The sequence below is a fragment of the Musca autumnalis genome, unplaced genomic scaffold, assembly GCF_047663935.1.
Source record: "Musca autumnalis isolate F117 unplaced genomic scaffold, ASM4766393v1 scaffold_2, whole genome shotgun sequence".
NCBI classification, from domain to species: Eukaryota; Metazoa; Arthropoda; class Insecta; order Diptera; family Muscidae; genus Musca; species Musca autumnalis.
In genome coordinates, this window is record NW_027411755.1 from 67,587,723 (window position 1) to 67,594,933 (window position 7,211).

A 7,211-nucleotide genomic window follows, 5' to 3' on the forward strand; every position below is an offset into this window, starting at 1 on the left:
AACCCAATCTTTATAATTTTGGTCTGACATTTTTCTACGCGTTGTCTAGATTTTTGCGTATTTTTAATTTATTTTATAGAGATTTTTATGGACTCTGAGTTAGAATAAATAACATTTTACTCCAAGATTTCTTCATTTTTTTTTGATTTTCCGCCAAAATAAATTTAGCAAATATTTTAGCATCTACAGATAGATATCAAATGCTTTTTACGATTTATATATACACTAGCAAAATGCCCGCCACTTCGTAAGCGGAAAAGGAATAATATACAAATAAACAATATTTAATATGGAGAACACTTACAATTTTGATGTACTAATACTTATTTGAATTCATATTTAATTTCTTTCAAGTACTGCTCGTATACGTTTTGTTCGAATTTCAAAAAAAAACCTCCACACTTCAACAGCGGCCTACATTTTAAATTCCAGTCCATGTTTTATTAGAACGGTGTGGGTATTTTGAAAATTTTATCCACATTTTCCAACCGAATTTTTGAATTTGTGATATCAAAATGTAGAAAACATTTATTCAGACGATGTTACCCTATATAACAGTTAATTTTTGAGACATGTTATTTTCTCAGGATATAAAAACCTTCTTGTAAAACATTAGCCGCATAGATCTACCTTTTCAAATTAACTTACAATAACGTTTAGAATAGACAACAAAGATAAAAACAATTTTGTTGAAAATGTACGTTTGACTTTTTGATTTCAGTACATTATTTAGAAATCGAATTCGTGTTAACCTAGAAACAATAGTACATTATTCAGTAAATTTTTAAAATCCAGGACCTTAGCTCAAATGTTACAGTTTTAGCTCTACTTGTTCACCCAATGTCAATGGTATTACATGTAGAAACCTTTCATACATTTAAAGGCGGATTTAAATAAACATTCTGATCCAATCTCAACAGTTATCCTCTTAATTCCATCTTCATTGCTACACCCAACGTCAAATTTAATAGCATTTAGTACATTTCGTATTTCTCAATAAATCAACCCGCCCTCAGCCTAATATTAGAATCCCTCATACAACAATTCAAAATTCCACCTATATCCCATCATGCAACACCAAACTGGTACCAAATTTAGTACTTATAGTATGTATAAGTTACAAACATTACTTCCTTTTATCCAAAACTATATCCAAACCGCGATTTAGTATTTTTCGTATACATTAGTACGAATTTGCAAAACTTCCTCTCTATCTCCACTCTAAACGTCAACTGCTATACTAATACCGAATTTCACAATTTCAGCTCTACTCCTTTACACAATAACAATTTGGACCAAATTCTGTGCCATTTAGTAATGTTCGTACACTTATTGTATATCCACAACCACATCCATATCTCAACATAAACACACCAACAGCGGCTATAACACAAAATTTCCGAATTCCACTTCTATTCATAATACCATTAATACTTTTCGTACGAAAGTACGAATTTCAATAACTATCTCCAACAGTAGTTGCGAATTTCAGGATTCCACCTCTATCCGTCCACCTAAATCAAAATTGTACCAAATTTAGTACCATTTATTAATTTTCGTACCCATAAGTACGAATTTCCAAAGCTACCTCAATGCAACACTCCATAAGTAATCTTAATTATAAATTTCACGATTTCAGCTCTATATGTACACCCAAATCCAAAATGTAACAAACTTAGTACCATTTAGTACTTTCCGTACCTATACGTACGAATTTCCGAAACTACCTCAATCCTACACTCCATAAGAAACCATAATTCCAAATTTCAGGATTCCAGCTTTATCCGTCCACATAAATTTAATTGTACCATATTTAGTGCCATTTAGTACTTTCCGAATTTCCAAGACTAAGTCAATCCAACAGTAATCATAATTCCAAATTTCAGAATCCCAGCTCTATTCGTTCCCCCAAATCCAAATTGTACCAAATTTAGTACTTTTTTAAGCACGAATTTCAAAAAACTTCCTCAATCCTACACTCCAACAGTAACCTTAAATCGAAATTTCAAGATTCCAACTCTATCCGTTCACCCAAATATAAATTGTACCAAATTTAGTACATTTAGTACTTTCCGTACCCATAAGTAAGAATTTCCAAAACTACATCAATCCTACACTCCATCAGTAATCTTAATCCCAAATTTCAGGATTCCAACTCTATCCGTTCACCCAAATATATGTAAATTTTACCAAATTTAGTACATTTTGTACTTTCCGTACCCATAAGTATGAATTTCCAAAACTACCTCAATCCTACACTCCATCACTAACCTTAATTCGAAATTTCAGGATTCCAACTCTATCCGTTCAACTAAATTTAAATTGTACCAAATTTAGTACTTTCCGTACCCATAAGTACGAATTTCCAAGACTGACTTAATCCTACACTCCAAAAGTAATTAAATTCAAAATTTCAGGATTCCAGCTCTATCCGTTCACCCAAATCCAAATTGTACCAAATTTAGTACATTTAGTACTTTCCGTACCCATAAGTACGAATTTCCAAAACTTCCTCAATCCTATACTCCAACAGTAACCTTAATTCGAAGTCTCAGGATTCCAACTCTATCCGTTCACCCAAATATAAATTGTACCAAATTTATTACATTTAGTACTTTCCGTACCCATAAGTATGAATTTCAAAAACTACCTCAATCATACACTCCATCAGTAATCTTAATTCCAAATTTCAGGATTCCAACTCTATCCGTTCACCCAAATATAAATTGTACCAAATTTAGTACATTTTGTACTTTCCTTACCCATAAGTATGAATTTCCAAAACTACCTCAATCATACACTCCATCAGTAATCTTAATTCCAAATTTCAGGATTCCAATCCTATCCGTTCACCCAAATATATGTAAATTTTACCAAATTTAGTACATTTTGTACTTTCCGTACCCATAAGTATGAATTTCCAAAACTACCTCAATCCTACACTCCATCAGTAACCTTAATTCGAAATTTCAGGATTCCAACTCTATCCGTTCAACTAAATTTAAATTGTACCAAATTTAGTACCATTTAGTACTTTCCGTACCCAAGACTAACTCAATCCTACACTCCAAAAGTAATTAAATTCCAAATTTCAGGATTCTAGCTCTATCCGTTCACCCAAATATAATTTGTACCAAATTTAGTACCGTTTACTACTTTTCGTACCCATAAGTAAGAATTTCCAAAACTACCTAAATCCTTCACTCCATCAGTAATATTAGTTCCAAATTTCAGGTTTCCATGTCTATCTAAATCCAAATTGTACCAAATTTGGTACCATTTAGTACTTTTCGTACACATAAGTATGAATTTCCAAAACTACCCCATATCTAAATCGTACACTTCAACGGTAATCTAAATTCCAAATTTCAGGTTTTTAGCTCTATCCGTTCTCCCAAATCCAAATTGTACCAAATTTAGTACCATTTAGTACTACTCGTACACATAAGTACGAACTTCCAAAATCATTTCCTTATATCAACACCACTTCCCAACCTTGATTCCCATACCAAATATGAAGATTGTAGCTATATCCGCTCAAAATATACAATTGGTACCAAATTTAGTAACTTTTCGTACACCTATAGGTCGAATTGCCAAAAACCCTTTGGTACATCTTTCTAACTCTCCATCAGTTACCCTCATTCCAAATTTCAGAATTCTAGCTCTTCCCGTTTGCCTAATACAAAGGGTACCATATTTAGTACCTTTTAGTACTTTTCGTACCCTTCTAGGTCGAATTTCCAAAAACCCAGCCTTATCTCACCCCTACACACCGACAGCAACCCACAGTCAAAATTTCAGCATTCTAGCTTCAGCGGTTTCGTCTGGGCGATGATATGTCAGTCACTCAGTCACTCACTCACTCACTCACTCACTCACTGAGCTCTTTTATATATATAGATTTTCTTACTACAACACAAAGGGATTTTTTAAATATTATTTCTTTATAAGAGAATAAAACCCCCACAACTTTTCAGCGCAGCATCCAATCTTGTGAATGCTTAACTTATGTACGAAAAATCGCGGATGTTTGTTGTATAATTTTTTAATGGATTTGTAAAGGAAATTTGAAATTTAACATATACACTTTCATACGGGCAAAATGTGCCTCATAGAAATAACGGACCCCAAGTATGTATGGACAAAATCCGTTTCAGAAAATTTGGAGTCGTCTGTCTGTCTGGCTGGTGCGCAAGACAACTCTAGAACGAATGAACCGATTTGGCCCATAATTTAGCTTCCGTAATATTTTGTCCAAACTTAGTTTAAGTTCGAAGATGGGCCATTTGGGTCCGCTCCCGCACAAAACTTCAAAAATATTTCGAAAAATCGTGCGAATGATAACTCTTAAAGGTAGAAACCGATTTGGTCCATACTTTATACATCGTAAAATTTCTTCCAGGTATAGAAGAATTTCCAATATGGACTCTATCGTTCCATTCCTTCGGGTACCTTCCAGACAAAGTTTTGGAAAAGTTTAGTTTATGTCCTGCTCTCGAATTGCTTTGCTGTTGTAGCAACTTTTATTTGCTGTCTATCCTGAGAAAATATCCCGAAAGCTGTAAAAACGCTCGATGTTATGTTTTTCGTGGCTGAAAATAAGATCCACTTCCAAAATCCAATCCTTCAATCACATCCTCCGCAACTCTTTTTTGATTCAAACCAAATATATTTTTTTAGTTAATTTAATTAATCGAGCTATATGACCTAGGGAGATTCCATTGAAAAATTGATATCTAGCGAAGTCCTACACACACATCAATCGCTATGCGACGATCGTTTTGTTAACTGATTAGGTTAACAAACATCCTCTTGCATATTAGATGTTGTTGTTGTTAGACAATTTTCGCAATTTGGAGCTCCTATTTATACATCCAAGAATGCAAATTTGCATTTGTGAATTTCAAATTGAAGCTTTTTATTTCCGAAGACGACTCATTTGTCTCCCTTCTGTTCTAGAACTCAATTTTCAATATCACATCACATTACAGTTGACGACCCAGGTTCGAATCCCAAGATGTTGCTGAAAGACAATGTTGCTGACGTCTTAGCGTTCTGAACCACAATTCACTTAAAAAATCTTTCGATGTGAAAGACATACTACAGTATGATTGAAAAAAACTATCAACTGTAATATGATGTAATATTGAAAAATTGATTTCTAGAACAGAATGGGGACAAATGAGTCTTCTTTGGAAATAAAAAGCTTCAATTTGAAATTCACAAATGCAAATTTGCAATCTTGGATGTATAAATAGGAGCTCCAAATGGCGAAAATTGTCTAGCAACCACAACATCTAATATACCTGAGGATGCTAACATAACCAGTTAACGAAACGATCGTTGCATAACGGTTGATGTGTGTGTGTAGGACTTCGCTAGATATCAATTTTTTCAATGTATTCTCCCTAGGTCATATAGCTCGATTAATTACATTAATTAAAAACCTCGCAATTAATGGTATTCGCCCCAAAAAGCAAAACTTAAAAGCAAATATATTTTTGTCGGAAAATTCCAAAATGGACCACAAAATCCGTAATCCGTAGATTCGATATTGTCAATAGATGGACGTTTAAATTCACACAGGCTGAGGGTATATCTCTGTCGGCAAAGACGACTGATACGTTTTTACTTGTTTTAAAGTTTTAAAAACGTTCCATTTTTAAAACTATTCGATCTGGTCGATGATGCAAAAGCGGCGGATCTGTATTGTTTTAAAAACATGAGATCAATTGTTTGAACTGAACTTTTTTGATCAGTGGAAGAGTTTACCTCAAAAAATTGATCATGGAATAATTGCATTGGAGTTTTCAGTTCCGTTATTTAGCCCCTACTTTATTTGCATTAAGGGAAAGGTCTTAAGTTCTCTTTCCATACATTCTTAAGCTACTTTACCAAATTAAAAATCAAATTTGCCAATTTTTAACACCACATTGTCCTTTTCACCCGCCAAGTACTACCCATTCATCTTCCACAATTATTAGCATCTTCCTTCGTGGGAAATGTTGCTGACATTGAACTATAAATGCGTCCTCTAGCGTGATTATGGTTACACTACAAACATTTAAAACTGTGGATCTCGTTATATGTTAGGCTGGAAGTCTGTTATCTGAATGTGTACATCAATATAATTGGCGTCAATGGAAAGGCCTAGAATTCATCTTACCAACATAACATAAGTGAGTGGTCTTCCAGAAATAAATTATTATCATCATCATCATCATCATATTAAGAAAATACCAATTTTCAACCAAATGTTTTGATCCATTAAACCCGCTAATTATTAACTGATCATCAGGGTAAACTTTGTCTAAAACTCAAACATTTCCCAAAATTTCGGGCCGATCGGATTATTATTGCGACCTACAGTACCGCTTCAAAATCGGATAAGATTTTTTTGGTCCATTTTACCCTTTACAATCGTCACCAATAACTAACAGGGTCTCTTCTGATCGGAATATTTCGAATATTTCGCGATGTTACGTGAATATTGGGCAAAATTAACATATAATGCCTTTTCCACAATGTTGAGTAAAGTATAAATATGTTGTTTTAAAAAATCCGAAAAATCCGTAAACAAAACTGTACAAGGAAAAGTTCTTAAGTCCAAAGACATCCAACTATCTCCCAAACGCGATGGAATTTAATCAAACAAAGTACAGGTATGGATGCGGAAGAAGAATACTGATTTTGCCACCATAATAAAATCTTTAGTGCAGAAAACGGTGGAATGTTTTTTCTTCCTCCTGAAAAATTTCTAAAAATGGACCTACGACCTTTTCGTTCGAGGCAGACGATTTGATCTTTTCATTTCTTATCTTGCGTTTTAGTTTTACAGATTTATGTCGTTAACTCAACAAATGAGTTAGAGAATCGCAAAAGGTGTTTTAAATACAAAAAAACAGTAAACAATTATGCACCTTCTTCTTTTTCTTATGCAACAACAAAAACTTTTTCAGTTTTTGGCAATCCAGCTAAAGCAGCAATATTCTTAATATATTGATTGCCAAATTGAACAAAGCAGAGTGGGTTTAAGGACTCAAAGAAAACTGTAAACAAGCAAACTACAAAGGAATACTGTAAAATGACTTTTCAATACAATTCCTCCAAGAATTGGAAATATTTTGAACTTTTCAGTTCTCATTAATTAACGTCCTCAATTTATATTAATAAGCACTAAACTCCAACTCAAAAACTTTGTGTGGATA